This window comes from Coregonus clupeaformis, chromosome 38 (assembly GCF_020615455.1).
Source record: "Coregonus clupeaformis isolate EN_2021a chromosome 38, ASM2061545v1, whole genome shotgun sequence".
Lineage (NCBI taxonomy): Eukaryota > Metazoa > Chordata > Actinopteri > Salmoniformes > Salmonidae > Coregonus > Coregonus clupeaformis.
Genome location: NC_059229.1, coordinates 4,129,522 through 4,145,582, shown reverse-complemented (window position 1 = coordinate 4,145,582; position 16,061 = coordinate 4,129,522).

Genomic DNA, 16,061 nt, shown 5'->3' with positions numbered 1-16,061 from the left:
TATTTCCCCAAATAAGGACTATGGACATAACACCACTGTCTGATGGTACCGATTATGGCCTAATGTTGTTGTAACTTTTCAGGGGAACCAGGACTTTGAGAATGACCCTGCTACAGACACCATGGTTCATATCAAAAACGATGATGCTGTCTACCAAACCCTGAACCCCAACACTGCAAACCAAGATTCAATTTACCAAAGCCTGAACCCCAACACTGCAACAACCCAAGATTCAACTAACCAAACCATGAACCAGAAGACTGCAAACCAAGATTCAATTTACCAAAACCTGGAACTGCAAACAAAGATTGGATTTAGGGACTAATTTGCGGCTTTTGAAGTGGAAGTGTTTCTATTGCCTCCCATAGGCAGACTTTGTTTTCCCCTGCGCCCGTGAACACCCCAGCTAAACAAGACAAAGTCTGCCTATGTTGCCTCCTGTTGTAATATAGGCTTCAATGTTGGTACTTTTGACAGTCTAATATCACCGGTGAACATGTTTATGAAAACTCAGCAAAATGACATTGCCACGAGCAGCACCACAGATATTGCGATGGGCGACATGCAAGACTTCGCTCTCACACAGGTACATGCGCATGTGCACAGGTTCGCTTCATCCTGTCACAGCGTGGTAGGTCTGTGACCAAAACATCCGAGAAGTCTACCCTCGCGTTTCAACGTTCTGAGTTGTTGCGGAAAATGACCCACTATGCTGTTTACTTTATGCATCTACTTCATATCGCTGAGTCTACTTAAGATACTCACTTACTAGATGCTAGCAAGTACACTGTAAAAAGAATCCTGTTGTTTTTACGGAAACGTACTGCAACCAAACACATTACTTTAAAAAAGTACAGTATGTTATTGTAAATTCCAAAGAAACTCAGGTTTAACAGTACATTACAAACCAAAGTTTCTGTTGCATTTACAATAATATACTGTACTTTTTTTTTACAGTAACTTAAAGGTAACTGGCCTATTTTTTTTACAGTGTAGTTTGAAGTCTTTTCTCCCAACTGTGATATCAGACAATCTAATGAATTCATTAATAATCGACTTATGGACCAGAATGGGAGACTTCTGGACTAGACTGGGAGACTTCTGGACTAGACTGGGAGATTTCTGGACCAGACTGGGAGACTTCTGGACCAGACTGGGAGACTTCTGGACTAGACTGGGAAACTTATGGACCAGACTGGGAGACTTCTGGACTAGACTGGGAGACTTCTGGACTAGACTGGGAGACTTCTGGACTAGACTGGGAGACTTCTGGACCAGACTGGGAGACTTCTGGACCAGACTGGGAGACTTCTGGACTAGACTGGGAGACTTCTGGACCAGACTGGGAGACTTCTGGACTAGACTGGGAGACTTCTGGATTAGACTGGGAGACTTCTTTTGGTTATTCACTTCTCTATCATGTAACTTTATTTTACATTAGTATAACATATATAAGAAATAAATATGTATATAAATATTCTGTATATAATGTGGTGTGCCCAACATGTAAGTGACATTGACATTATGAAATACTGTATTTCTGGCCTATGTTGAAAGTTTGACTTTTTTGTATACTAGTATTACTGGGAGAAGAGTTATACTGTCTCTGACTGAGACTTCTAGTGATAATCACCCAGTTGATTATTATTATTATTATTATTATTATTATTATTATTATTATTATTATTGTTACCCTGTACTATTATATTGTGTTTTTTGGTGTAATATAAATCTGTTTATGTTGACCAAATTCAACACTCTCTCATGGTCGTCACTAGTTAATAAACATTGTATAAAATATATTGACTTTTTCTAAATTTTGTTACGTTAGCCTTCTTCTAAAATGAAAAAAAAAATAATAATAATATTCCTCATCAATCTACACATAATACCCCATAATGACAAAGCAAGAACAGGTTTTTAGACATTTTTGCTAATGTATTAAAATAAAATAAAAACAGAAATACCTTATTTACATAAGAATTCAGACCCTTTGCTATGAGACTCGAAATTAAGCTCATCTTCATCCTGTTTCCATTGACCATCCTTGAGAAGTTTCTACAACTTGATTAGAGTCCACCTGTTGTAAAATCAATTGATTGGTCCCACAGTTGACCGTGCATGTCAGAGCAAAAACCAAGCTTGTCCGTAGAGATCCGAGACAGGATTGTGTCGGGGCACAGCTCAGGGGAAGGGTACCAAAACATTTCGGCAGCATTGAAGGTCCCCAAGAACACAGTGGTCTCCATCATTCTTAAATGGAAGAAGTTTGGAACCACCAAGACTCTTCCCAGAGCTGGCCGCCCGGCCAAACTGAGCAATCGGGGGAGAAGGGCCTTGGTCAGGGATGTGACCAAGAACCCAATGGTCACTCTGACAGCGCTCCAGAGTTCCTCTGTGGAGACGGGAGACCCTTCCAGAAGAACAACCATTCCTCCACCAATCAGGCCTTTATGGTAGAGTGGCCAGACGGAAGCCACTCCCCAGTACTTTCAGTGTTCTCCACAGAGAGAGAGAGAGAGAGAGAGAGAGAGAGAGAGAGAGAGAGAGAGAGAGAGAGAGAAGAAGGGGGAGAAAGTGGGAGAAAGAGAGAGAGAGAGAGTTGGGGTAGAGCAGCATGGAGAAAGTCTTCATCACCATGGTTACCCTTCTGTTAGGTGAGTTCACTCAGTTGTATTACAGTTTTATGACATACTGTAGGTACTTTAGTGTGTGTTTTATGTATTCATACAAATAGTGTGTAACAGTACATTTAGAAAGATGAAGTGTTGGGGTGACAGGTTTTAATATGAACTGGACTATTTCTCATGTTTTCACGTGACAGCTCTGTGTCCAGTTGAGTCAGAGGGTTTGGCAATGACTGGACTTGAAGGAGGACAGGTGGAAATCAAATGCTCACATAGATTCACACAGAAAAACATAAAAGACTTCTGCAAGGACACCTGCACTGGTTCAGATATTCTGGTTCAAACTGAGGACAGCAATAACTATATTGAGAGAGAGAGATACAGTATAGATGACAGAGGAGATGGAGACTTCACCGTTATCATCAAGATCCTGAAGACTCTGGGACCTATGGTGTGGTGGTAAGTTAACACTCAATCACATGTTCTCAAATCTCTCACTCATAGTTTAATTCATGTTTTAACGTATTTAAAACCTCATCTCTGACAACCAGACCCCATGTCCTCTTCACACCACCAGCATTCACATCTAGAGAGACTGAGGGAAACTACCACTCTACAGGTTAATACTCAACCATCCACCTACCTCTGAACTTATCACACTCTCTCTCTCTCTCTCTCTCTCTCTCTCTCTCTCTCTCTCTCTCTCTCTCTCTCTCTCTCTCTCTCTCTCTCTCTCTCTCTCTCTACCAATGCTGATTGGTTAAAACCTCATTCCAGCCGGTGTCTATTCCACAAGTTACCACCGGCTAAAGCTATGATGTTGAAATGCCTATTTACTCTGTTCCATCTGACTGCACAGTCCACTGTCTCATCAACCCAGCCAGGCAATTTATAAACTTGATCTCCACTATAAAAGCATCTAGAGATTATCTCACATTTCTTTTAAACTAACATTTTGTTTTCAACAGCAGAGATTTGTATAAACATTGCTGTCTGTCTCTCCGACATTTGCAACATTGTTTCAACATTCAAATTCGATCTCCAGCTGTCCTATAGTAATGAACGTTTCGGGACAAGACAGACAGGCACTGAGCATTTCTCAGCCAGTCGAAATCATGAATCAGCTGGCATAATTTTTATGGATATATACAAAGAAATGTAAATTGAAAAAAGAGCAGCTAGTTTGCAGTGTTTCCAGCTTCGGTACGAAGTGAATGTGTTAGCTATTTTGTTGGCTACCATTCTATGCCATGCGAAATAGTGCCTCATTAGCACATTGTTATGGATGTATCCAAATAAATGTCACCCCCTTTGCTATGAAGCCCCTAAATAAGATCTGGTGCAACCAATTACCTTCAGAAGTCACATAATTAGTTAAATAAAGTACATCTCTGTGCAATCTAAGTGTCACATGATCTGTCACATGATCTCAGTATATATAGATCTGTTCTGAAAGGTCCAGAGTCTGCAACACCACTAAGCAAGTGGCACCACCAAGCAAGCGGCACCATGAAGACTAAGGAGTTCTCCAAACAAGTCAGGGACAAACTTGTGGAGAAGTACAGATCAGGGTTGGGTTATAAAAAAATATCAGAAACTTTGAACATCCCACGAAGCACCATTAAATACATGATTAAAAAATGAATGAATATGGCACCACAACAAACCTACCAAGAGAGGGCCACCCACCAAAACTCACGGACCAGGCAAGGAAGGCATTAATCAGATAGGCAACAAAGAGACCAAAGATAACCCTGAAGGAGCTGCAAAGCTCCACAGCGGAGATTGGAGTATCTGTCCATAGGACCACTTTAAGCCGTACACTCCACAGAGCTGGGTTTTACAGAAGGGTGGCCAGAAAAAAGCCATTGCTTAATGAAAAAAATAAGTAAACACGTTTGGTGTTCGCCAAAAGCCATGTGGGAGACTCCCCAAACATATGAAAGAAGGTACTCTGGTCAGATGAGACTAAAATTGAGCTTTTTGGTCATCAAGGTAAACACAATTGTCTGGCGCAAACCCAACACCTCTCATCACCCTGAGAACACCATCCCCACAGTGAAGCATGGTGGTGGCAGCATCATGCTGTGGGGATGTTTCCCATCAGCAGCGACTGGGAAACTGGTCAGGCGCCTGGATGGCTCTAAATACAGGGAAATTCTTGAGGGAAACCTGTTTCAGTCTTCCAGAGATTTGAGACTGGGACGCAGGTTCACCTTCCAGCAGGACAATGACCCTAAGCATACTGCTAAAGCAACACTTGAGTGGTTTAAGGGGAAACATTTAAATGTATTGGAATGGCCTAGTCAAAGCCCAGGCCTCAATCCAATTGAGAATCTGTGGTATGACTTAAAGATTGCTGTACACCAGCGGAACCCATCCAATTTGAAGGAGCTGGAGCAGTTTTGCCTTGAAGAATGGGCAAAAATCCCAGTGGCTAGATGTGCCAAGCTTATAAAGACATACCCCAAGAAACTTGCAGCTGTAATTGCTGCAACTACAAAGTATTGACTTGGGGGGGGGGCATGTGAAGTTATGCATGTGAAGTTTTGTGTTTTTTTGTCTTATTTCTTGTTTGTTTCACCCAAAAACATATTTTGCATCTTCAAAGTGGTAGGCATGTTGTGTAAATCAAATGATACAAACCCCCAAAAAATCCATTTTAATTCAAGGTTGTAAGGCAACAAATAGGAAAAATGTCAAGGGGGGTGAATACTTTTGCATGCCACTGTACATGCACGCAGGCAACAGACACACACACTGCAACCATTGTTTATGATACACTGCATGACCTAAAGTATGTGGACACTGCAAGTATGTGGACACCTCCTCGTTGAACATCTCATTCCAAAATCATGGGTATTAATATGGAGTTGTTCCCCCATTTTCTGCTATGACAGCATCCACTCTTTTTGGAAGGCTTGCCACTAGATTTTGGAACATTTCTGCAGGGACTTGCTTCCATTCAGCCACAAGAGCACTGATGCTAGGTAATTAGGCTTGGCTCTCAGTCGGCGTTCCAATTAATCCCAAAGGTGTTCAATGGGGTTGAGGTCAGGGCTCTGTAAAGGCCAGTCAAGTTCTTCCACACCGATCTCGACAAACCATTTCTGTATGGACCTCACTTTGTACTCGGGGGCATTGTCATGCTGAAACAAGAAAGGGCCTTCCCCAAAATGTTGCCACAAAGTTGGAAGCACAGAATCGTCTAGAATGTCATTGTATTATGCTGGGGTAGTGTTTCCACTTTACAATAACAGCACTTACAGTTGTCCGGGGCAGCTCTAGCAGGGCAGGAATTTGACAAACTGACTTGTTGGAAAGGTGGCATCTTATGACGATGCCACATTGAAAGTCACTGAGTTCTTCAGTAGGGCCATTCGAATGGCAATGTTTGTCTATGGAGATTGCATGGCTGTGTGCTAAATTTTATAGACCTTTCAGCAACGGGTGTGGCTGAAATAGTTGAATACACTAATTTGTAGGGGTGTCAACAAAGTTTTGTAAATACAGTACAGTGTATGTTATGTGTTCCACAGGGCCAGACTCCAATCCAGATACAGGAATCACAGGGTGTGTAAGAGAGGGTAACATCAATACAACAACCCAAGACTCCATCTACCAATCCCTCAATACAACACCCCAAGACTCCACCTACCAGAACCTCAACATAACAACCCAAGACCCCACCTACCAAACCCTCAACACAACAACCCAAGACTCCACCTACCAAAACCTCATCCACAAAACAACAGTCCCAAACTAATGCTGCGTTCATAACACGTGGGAAACTCTCAAAATACTTCTAGTAAACTGGGAGCAACGAATTGTAAGCATTCACATGCTGTGAACTAATTTAGAACGCTGATTGGCTAATATCAAACTAAATGCCTCAACCATGAAATAAAAGTACAGCTATCATGCTTGTAAACAAATTATAGTGTTCAACAACCATATTAATATATTGTTTTAATATAAATATTGTTTTGTTGTTGTATTTAACTGCTGAAAATGCTGTTGTCAAGGTAATTTCCTTAGTGTGTGACGTCGGTGGTCAGTATGTGGGTGAAGTCAGAGCTCAGAGATGATAGACAAGTTTCCCACTAGTAATTACCAGTTGGAGGGACGTTCAAGTGGAATGTTCTCAGTCGTATGCTAGTATTTACACATTTATGAGATGTTATGAACACAGCATCTGCTTATGACAAAATGTGAGTCAGTAAAGTCTCTGTAACATTTGAATCATTTTTGTACCTATGAAAATGCATTTTGCACCATACTTTTTTCTCAATTACTGTAAATGTGGATCAATGAAATGTAAAACATATATAATGAAATAGACTGATATATAATTTAACTGTATTGTCATCATCTCAGTTATGTGTCTCCTCTGCTGAAACAAACATGGTAACCTTTGTCTTCCAGTTGTTGACATGATGCTCCTATACTGTCCACGTCTAAGTGATGCGAGAGGGAAGATCAGGCCGTGGCTCGGGTGGCCGAGGTCCCTGATGATCGTCTTGGTCTTCCTGCGACACCTGGTGTTGTAGGTGTCCTGGAGAGTAGGCAGTGTGCACCAACGGTATGTTCGGCTGAGTACCACCCTCTGTAGCGCCTTGCGGTCAGCCAGCGGCGGTGGAGTTGCCGTACCAGGCTGTGATTCAGCCCGACAGTATGCTCTCGATGGTGCGCCTGTAGAACACTGTGAGGTTCCACAATCAGCTACTTTATTTTGCTGATGTTGAGAGAGAGGATGTTTACCTGGCACCTGTTTACCTGGCACCACGCCCCCAGTTGCATAGGTAGGAGGTGAGTCCCAGGGCTGTGAGCTTTGTGTTGAGCTTAGAAGGTGACGTGGTCTTTGACTAGCCTCTCGAAGCACGTCATGATGACGGAAGTGAGTGCTACGTGTCGGTAGTCATTCAGTTCAGGTACTTCCCCTGTCTTGGGAATGGGGATGATAGTGGACACCTTGAAGCAGGTGGGGATAATGGCCTGAGCTAGAGAGAGATGTCTGAAAACACAACAGCTAGCTGGACTTCACATGCTCTGAGGGCTCGGCTAGGGATTCCGTCTGGGTAGGCAGCCTTGCGAGGGTTAACACCTTTGAATGACTTACGTATGACCTCCGTGGAGAACAAGGCGGAACAACAAGTTTACTACATTTCAAATTAGCATAACTTTCCCATGTTTCCTCCAACTGTAATGCATGATATACCATTTTGAAACTCTGCATCTGTACTTGAATTCCATTTCAATACAAACAATGAATCGCAATTCAAATTATCATTGATGACCATCATTTTCCATGAATGGAATTTCACTTAACTTCCTGAATTGACTGAGTTGAAACATATAGTTCATTAGAATAACTGTAACCTCGTCCCCAGGCTCAATAGCAAGAGAGAGAGAGAGAGAGAGAGAGCCTGCTGGTGGTCGAGATTATAGGATATTTATTTGTCAGTACTGATAACATTCTGTAGGGGCCGATGTGGAGGTTGTATTATTGGTTTACTGGTTAAATTCAGTTTAGTCATTTAGCAGACGCTCTTATCCAGAGCGACTTGCAGTTAGTGAATACATTTTTTTTTATATATACCCCCGTGGGACTCGAACCCACAACCCTGGCGTTGCAAACACCATGCTCTACCAACTGAGCTACATCCCTGCCGGCCATTCCCTCCCCTACCCTGGACGACGCTGGGCCAATTGTGCGCCGCCCCATAGGTCTCCCGGTCGCGGCCAGCTACGACAGAGCCTGGATTCGAACCAGGATCTCTAGTGGCACTGCAATGCAGTGCCTTAGACCACTGCGCCACTCGCTTGTCTGTTATGTGATGACATCATTCATTAAGGGGGAGTTGGGTTGTAGAGGAGAGTGTTTCTTCTGTTCAGAAACTCATCTGTTGAGTTGATCATTTACAAAGACTGTATTTGGATCAATGAAATGTCATAGAAAAGTAATACAATATATTGATGTATACTTTAACTATGTTGTCATCATCTCAACAATGTGTTCCTCCTCTGCTGAAACAAACATGGTAACTTTAGAACAGAGAAGTTGACAGTTTTAACACTTAGTCACCACAGCTAGCTGAGTTGTCTTGTGGTTTAGAAGTCTAACCTTCGGCCGGTTTGAACCAGTTTCACTCTGCAGCACATATAGACCTGCAGACACTGAGGTCACTACAGAGAAATTAGGATGTATCAGCTAATGTCCACCCACTCTACCACCACCATCACTATCTCAATCTCTCTGACATGCATTTTATACTGTTTATTTCACTTTTGTTTATTATCTATTTCACTTGCTTTCGCAATGGAAACATATGTTTCCCATGCCAATAAAGCCCTTTGAATTGAATTGAATTGAGAGAGAGAGAGAGAGAGAGAGAGAGAGAGAGAGAGAGAGAGAGAGAGAGAGAGAGAGAGAGAGAGAGAGAGAGAGAGAGAGAGAGAGAGAGACAGAGACAGAGACAGAGACAGAGACAGAGACAGAGAGAGAGAGAGAGAGAGAGAGAGAGGAGGGTGTTAGAGGAGGGAGGAGCTTCAACTAAGGAAGACAGATCATTTCAGAAACACCCTGCTGTCAAACGAATAGCTGACAGAGAAGCTGTTGTGGACCTGTGCTAGCTGGTAGTATAGTAAAGTAACTTTAACAGTATAGTAACTGTGATAGTAAAGTAACTTCTACGGTATAGTAATTGAGGATTAACTGTCCAGAATGAAGATACTCCATGTTGTCTCCTGCTGTCTTCTCTCAGGTGAGCTCTGTCTGTCTGTATCAGTTTCTATACTACTGTCTGGATTATATAGTACAGAAGGAATACATTTTTTTACTTGTCTATAAGGTTTTACAGTTCTGAGTTTGTTTTTCACATGTACCTTATGACAATGCACTGAACTTAGAATGCTTGATATGTTGGTCTTTTACCTTGGTTTATGCAGGGTTAAAGTAAGATTATGCAGGGTTAAAGGAAGATGTGCACGGTTCAAGTATGATTTGTGCAGGGATAAAGTAAGTTTTATGCAGGGTTAAAGTAAGATTTGAGCAGGTTAAAGTATATCTCACAGGTCATCAGTTGTGACTGTACTGTGTGTTTCTGTTTGACAGCTCTGTGTGTTGTGGAGTCAGCTGTCATGAATGTGAAGGAGGTGGTGGGAGGACAAGTCAAAATCAAATGCTCTCACACATGGGCAGGTGACAATGACAAATATTTCTGCAAAAGAAAATGTAACCAGGGAGATTTACTTGTTCAAACTGAGGGCAGAAAACGTTATAATGATAAAAAGAGATACACCATAGAAGACTTAAGAAATGGAGTCTTCTATGTGACCATCAAGAACCTGATGAAGTCAGACTCTGGGACCTACTGGTGTGGAGTGGTGAGATTTGGCCCAGACACATTCCAAGAGGTGCATCTCATAGTTACAGATGGTAAGTTAACACAATCACATTAGCCTTTTCAAATTCCCAGTTTATTGCTTGTTTATAGGCTTCATGTCATATTTCCAGTGAGAGAAAAGCAAAATGGTGACTGTATTTGTGGATACCTGTTCTTTGTCTTTCAACACAGCTACTACAGCTGTCACCCCCAGACCCCATGTCTCCACAACCCTCCCAAACCTCTCTGCAACATCCTCTAACATCTCCACAAACCTCCCAAACCTCTCTGCAACATCCCCAAACCTCTCCACAACCGTCCCAAACCTCTCCACAACCCTCCCAAACCTCTCCACAACCCTCCCAAACCTCTCTGCAACATCCTTTCTGACATCTGAAGACATCGGTGGTCACTCTTCATCAAGAACAGGTATGATGAATCTCTCATCTCAGACATTACAACTAATATGTTGTGATATAAAATGATGTAACGCTGGAGGAAATCACTCCTCTCTCTCTCCTCTCTCTCACCCCCCCCTCTCTCTCTCCCTCTCTCTAGATTCTCCTACATTGGACTCTCCCGGTGCAGGACAGAGTCAGAGTACTGGTATGTTTCATGTCTACTGATTTCAGTGGTGGCAGAAGTCTCAGAAGTGAGAACTGATGCGTATAATCAGATTTAGCTAACAGCTAATTTACATCTGTCCCAGGGAAGATTTGAGGCCATGTAGATGTGAGTCTCTCAGAGGCCCACAGGAAGTGATGCAACATTTGAGGTTTTGTGGAGAGCTGCTGCTGACACCATGGCCTCTGTTGCTATGGTTACTATGATCACTGTCTTACTCAGACTTTTCCTTTATCACACCTTTGTAATCTATCTACTCTGTATGTCTGTCTGTGTTGTTGTCTGTCTGTCGATCTGTCTGTCTGTCTGTCTGTCTGTCTGTCTGTCTGTCTGTCTGTCTGTCTGTCTGTGTGTGTGTGTGTGTGTGTGTGTGTGTGTGTGTGTGTGTGTGTGTGTGTGTGTGTGTGTCTGTCTGTCTGTCTGTCTGTCTGTCTCTTTCTCTCTCTTTCTCTCTCTCTCTTTCTCTTTGTCTGTGTTTTTGTCTGTCTGACTGTGTTTTTTATGTCTGCCTGTCTGTCTGTCTGTCTGTCTGTCTGTCTGTCTGTCTGTCTGTCTGTCTGTCTGTCACCTGACAGACCCTACCAACCAACTGACCGACCAAACAACTGACCAATCTTCCAACCTACCTTACTTTACTTTATTAACTGACCTATCCACTAGTCTACCGACCAACCCACCAGATGACCCTGGTAACGATCCATCAGTCTGATATCTATAGCCTGTAAAGCATAGGGTTGAGTTATTCTGGTCATTTCTGGAAAACCTGGAAGATTGGGGAAAGTTACTGAAATGTTGTAACCCTGATAAAGTCTCTCCTGTCTGTGGTCAGGTCTGATGGTATCTATGATATATACAGTATTCTGTAAAGTCTCCCCCCCCCCCCACACACACACACAAACACACAGACAGGACAGGTCTGGGGACAGTGGTGTGTGTGTTACTAATGTGTTACTGTGTGTTCTCCAGGTGTCCTGGTGTATATGGGGACAGGTCTGGGGACGGTGGTGTGTGTGTTACTAATGTGTTACTGTGTGTTCTCCAGGTGTCCTGGTGTATATGGGGTCAGGTGTGAATATGGAGTATTAGTGTGTGTGTGTGTGTGTGTGTGTGTGTGTGTGTTTGCACGCAGGCAGGCACACACACACATACACACACTGAAAAGCCAGTACTGGTGTATATGGGGGCAGGTCTGGGGATGGTGGTGTGTGTGTTGGTCCTCATTCTCATCATATTCATCAGACAAAGGACCAGAACAAAGATAACTACTGGTGAGACACACACATGTTGTTTTTCTATCCTTGTGGGGACCAAATAATTGATTCCCATTCAAAATCAAATTTCCCCTAACCTTTAACCCTAACCCTAACCTTTAACCTAATTCTAAAATTAACCTAACCCTAACCCTAACCTTACCCCAAACCCCTAACTCCTAACCCTAAACCTAACCCCTAACCCTGATTGTAACACCAACCCTAATTCAAACCCTAACCCTAAACTTAACCCCTAAGCCGAAAATATTATTGTCTGAAATTTCATTTTTTTTACAATCCTTGTGAGGACTTCTGGTCCCCACAAGCATAGTAAAACCAAACACACACACACACAAACACACACAGACACACACAGGGATTACAAATATATTACATGTCCTCTTTACAATCCTCAGAATCTGCTAACTCCCAAAGGACTGCCACCACAATAACCAATCCTTGTCCAGATGACATCTACTCCAACTTTGGTCCGTCTACAGTGGCTCCAGACACTGTGAGCTATGCTACTGTCAACTTCCCCAGAGATCCAGCCTGTCTCCACTATGCTACTGTCAACTTTCCCAGAGATCCAGCCTTTCTCCACTACGCTACTGTCTCCTTCAGTAAAGACACTGATGCTAGTAACCCCCCAGACTCTGTTATATACTCCAGTGTTAGTAACCCCCCAGACTCTGTTATATACTCCAGTGTTAGTAACCCCCCAGACTCTGTTATATAGTCCAGTGTTAGTAACCCCCCAGACTCTGTTATATAGTCCAGTGTTAGTAACCCCCCAGACTCTGTTATATACTCCAGTGTTAGTAACCCCCCAGACTCTGTTATATACTCCAGTGTTAGTAACCCCCCAGACTCTGTTATATACTCCAGTGTTAGTAACCCCCCAGACTCTGTTATATACTCCAGTGTTAGTAACCCCCCAGACTCTGTTATATACTCCAGTGTTAGTAACCCCCCAGACTCTGTTATATACTCCAGTGTTAGTAACCCCATACTCTGTTACATACTCCAGTGTTAGTAACCCCCAGACACAGACTCTGTTAGTGAATTCAGAGCCATTCAGTGACTAGCTACACTACAATACTACAAACATAATTGAACCAGGTTCCCGTAAAGCAATTGTAGTGACACACCACCACAACATACCCAAGAGTTTTCTAATGAACAAGTCTGTGTTTAATTTAAATGTGTAATTTAATTGTGTGAAATCTCAGGGGTTTCAAATGCCTGTATTGACTAGCCTGTTGCTCTGTTTTAATGTACACAAGTTACAATGTATACTTTATAATGATTAATGATACAATGAGGAACCTGTGAATGTGGCTTTCAATAAGATAACCTTCACCAAGTGGCAGTATTCACTTATATTTATTCAAACACCCAAATATAATTGTGTGTGTGTGTGTGTGTGTGTGTGTGTGTGTGTGTGTGTGTGTGTGTGTGTATGTGTGTGAGTGGCTGTGTGTGTGTGTGTGTGTGTGTGTGTGTGTGTGTGTGTGTGTGTGTGTGTGTGTGTGTGTGTGTGTGTGTGTGTGAATGTGCTTTTTAATTGATAATGCCAGAGAAGCCGGTGTTTGGAGGATATAATGGCACGGATGTTGTTAGGCCCCAGGATATATTGGCATGGATGTTGTTAGGCCCAAGGATATATTGCCACGGGTGTTGTCAGGCCGGAGGATATATTGGAATGGGTGTTGTTAGGCCCGAGGATATATTGGCATGGGTGTTTTTAGGCCCAAGGATATATTGCCACGGGTGTTGTTAGGTTTCAAGGGCATTATCACTTTTATACAACGGGTTACCAAAATGTTCAAATAATGATTTACATATTTTCATTAAAAAAATTTTTTTTTTAAATGTATTCATACTATTTCATCCTTCCACAAGATAATATTCCCGACACAAATCTAGGGTTGCTACCCAAGCCGGCTGGTCGTTCATTCTATCGGTTCTATTGGCAGAGACGCGACCCAGTCGTTCAGTCTTTTAGTTCTGTACAAAGAAGCTGCATTTGCATTTCTTAAGCTGTTTTCTATTTAAATTTATTTGGTACATCCATAACAATGAGCTAATGATGCACAATCTAACCTGGCATAGAAAATGTGCTCTCTCTCGTCAGAACACTGTTGTTCAGAGGAGCTAGCCAACAACACAGCTAACACAATCACTTCAACCTGAGGCTGAAAAGACTGCTAACTAGCTGCATTTAGTTTCACCAGTTTTCTATGGACATTTCTTTGAATATATCCATGAAAATGATGCAAATTCATGATTTCGACTGGCTGAGAAAAGCTGCCTGCCTATCTGTCTTGTCCCGACTCCAGACCCCTACACGTTCATTACGATGCGACAGCTGGAAATCGAATTTCAATAATGAATCAATGTTGCAAATGTTAGAGAGACAGACAGCTATTGAAAACCAAGTGCTGGTCTAAAAGAAATGGGAGATTATGTTTAGATTATTTTTACAGTGGAGATCAAGTTTATAAATTGCCTGGCTGGGCTGATGAGACAGTGGATTGCGCAGTGATATGGAACAGAGTAAATAGGAATTTCAACATCATAGCTTTAGCCGGTGGTAACTTGTGGAATAGACACCGGCTGGAATGATGTTCTAACCAATCAGCGTCCAGGATTATACCCAACCATTGTATAACAATAAGATAACCTTAACCAAGTGTCCATATTAATTTATATTTATTCAAACAAACACCCAAATATAAGTGTGTGTGTGTCTAAAAACAAAACACACACACACTCTGACATGGAAGAAAACCCCAGATATCAACATACAGTAGAGAAAGAGGAACTGACGATTTCGATCCAGAGAGAAAGAGAGAGAGAGAGAGAGAGAGAGGCTGGACTTAACAGCTGCCAGAACTCTAAAACGTGAATAGAGATGTGTTCATAGCTAGGATTGACTGTGAGAGAGTCTGAGTGTCTGTGAATAGACTGGTAGTGACTGGTAGAGAGTCTTAGTATCTGGGACTAGACTGGTAGTGACTGGTAGAGAGTCTTAGTATCTGGGACTAGATTGGTCTTAGTATCTGGGACTAGATTGGTAGTGACTGGTAGAGAGTCTGAGTATCTGGGACTAGACTGTTTCTTTGGTTGTGTCATAGCTGTGAGCTGTGTGGTGTCAGGAGTGATCACAAAGAGAGTGACAGAAGGAGGAAATGCTGGCATTCAGTGTCCTTATGCACGGGGGTTTGAGACATACCAGAAGTACCTCTCAAAAGGGATCTGGGCCTACCGGGTTGATGTCATCAAAACCCAAACGCATCAACACCCAACGTGGACTCATAAAGGGAGATACTCTCTGTATGACGACACAGAGAGAAGAGTCTTCACTGTGACCATCACTAACCTGACCCTAGAGGACTCAGGGACCTACTGGTGTGAAATAAACACATGGTGGTGGTATCACAAGACTGAAGTCAGGTTAACTGTGGAGAGAGGTTGGTGTCTAAGAGTTTCTATTAGTGTGTTTATGTAGATGATTACATTTTGCACATTATATATTTTTGTTGATGCATTATATCTCTGTCTCACTCTCTCCTTGACTCTCTCTGTCTCTCTTCTCTCTCTCCTTGACTCTCTCTCTCTTTTCCTCTCTCTACAGCTCCTTGTCCTCCCAACCCTGGCTCCGTCACCTCCAGACCTCTCCACGACACACCCATCAACAAACATCACCATGGCAACTGACTCCTCAAACTCCACTGCAGGTATATTACCCTCAGTAGAACTGCTCTCTATAGCCTACACACTTACCTGTAGGCCAACATCTGTCTCTCTCTCTCTCTCTCTCTCTCTCTCTCTCTCTCTCTCTCTCTCTCTCTCTCTCTCTCTCTCTCTCTCTCTCTCTCTCTCTCTCTCTCTCTCTCTCTCTCTCTCTCTCTCTCTCTCTCTCTCTCTCTCTCTCTCTCTCTCTCTCTCTCTCTCTCTCTCTCTCTCTCTCTCTCTCTCTCTCTCTCTCTCTCTCTCTCTCTCTCTCTCTCTCTCTCTCTATGTTCTAACCAATCAGCGTCCAGGATTATACCCAACCATTGTATAACAATAAGATAACCTTAACCAAGTGTCCATATTAATTTATATTTATTCAAACAAACACCCAAATATAAGTGTGTGTGTGTCTAAAAACAAAACACACACACACT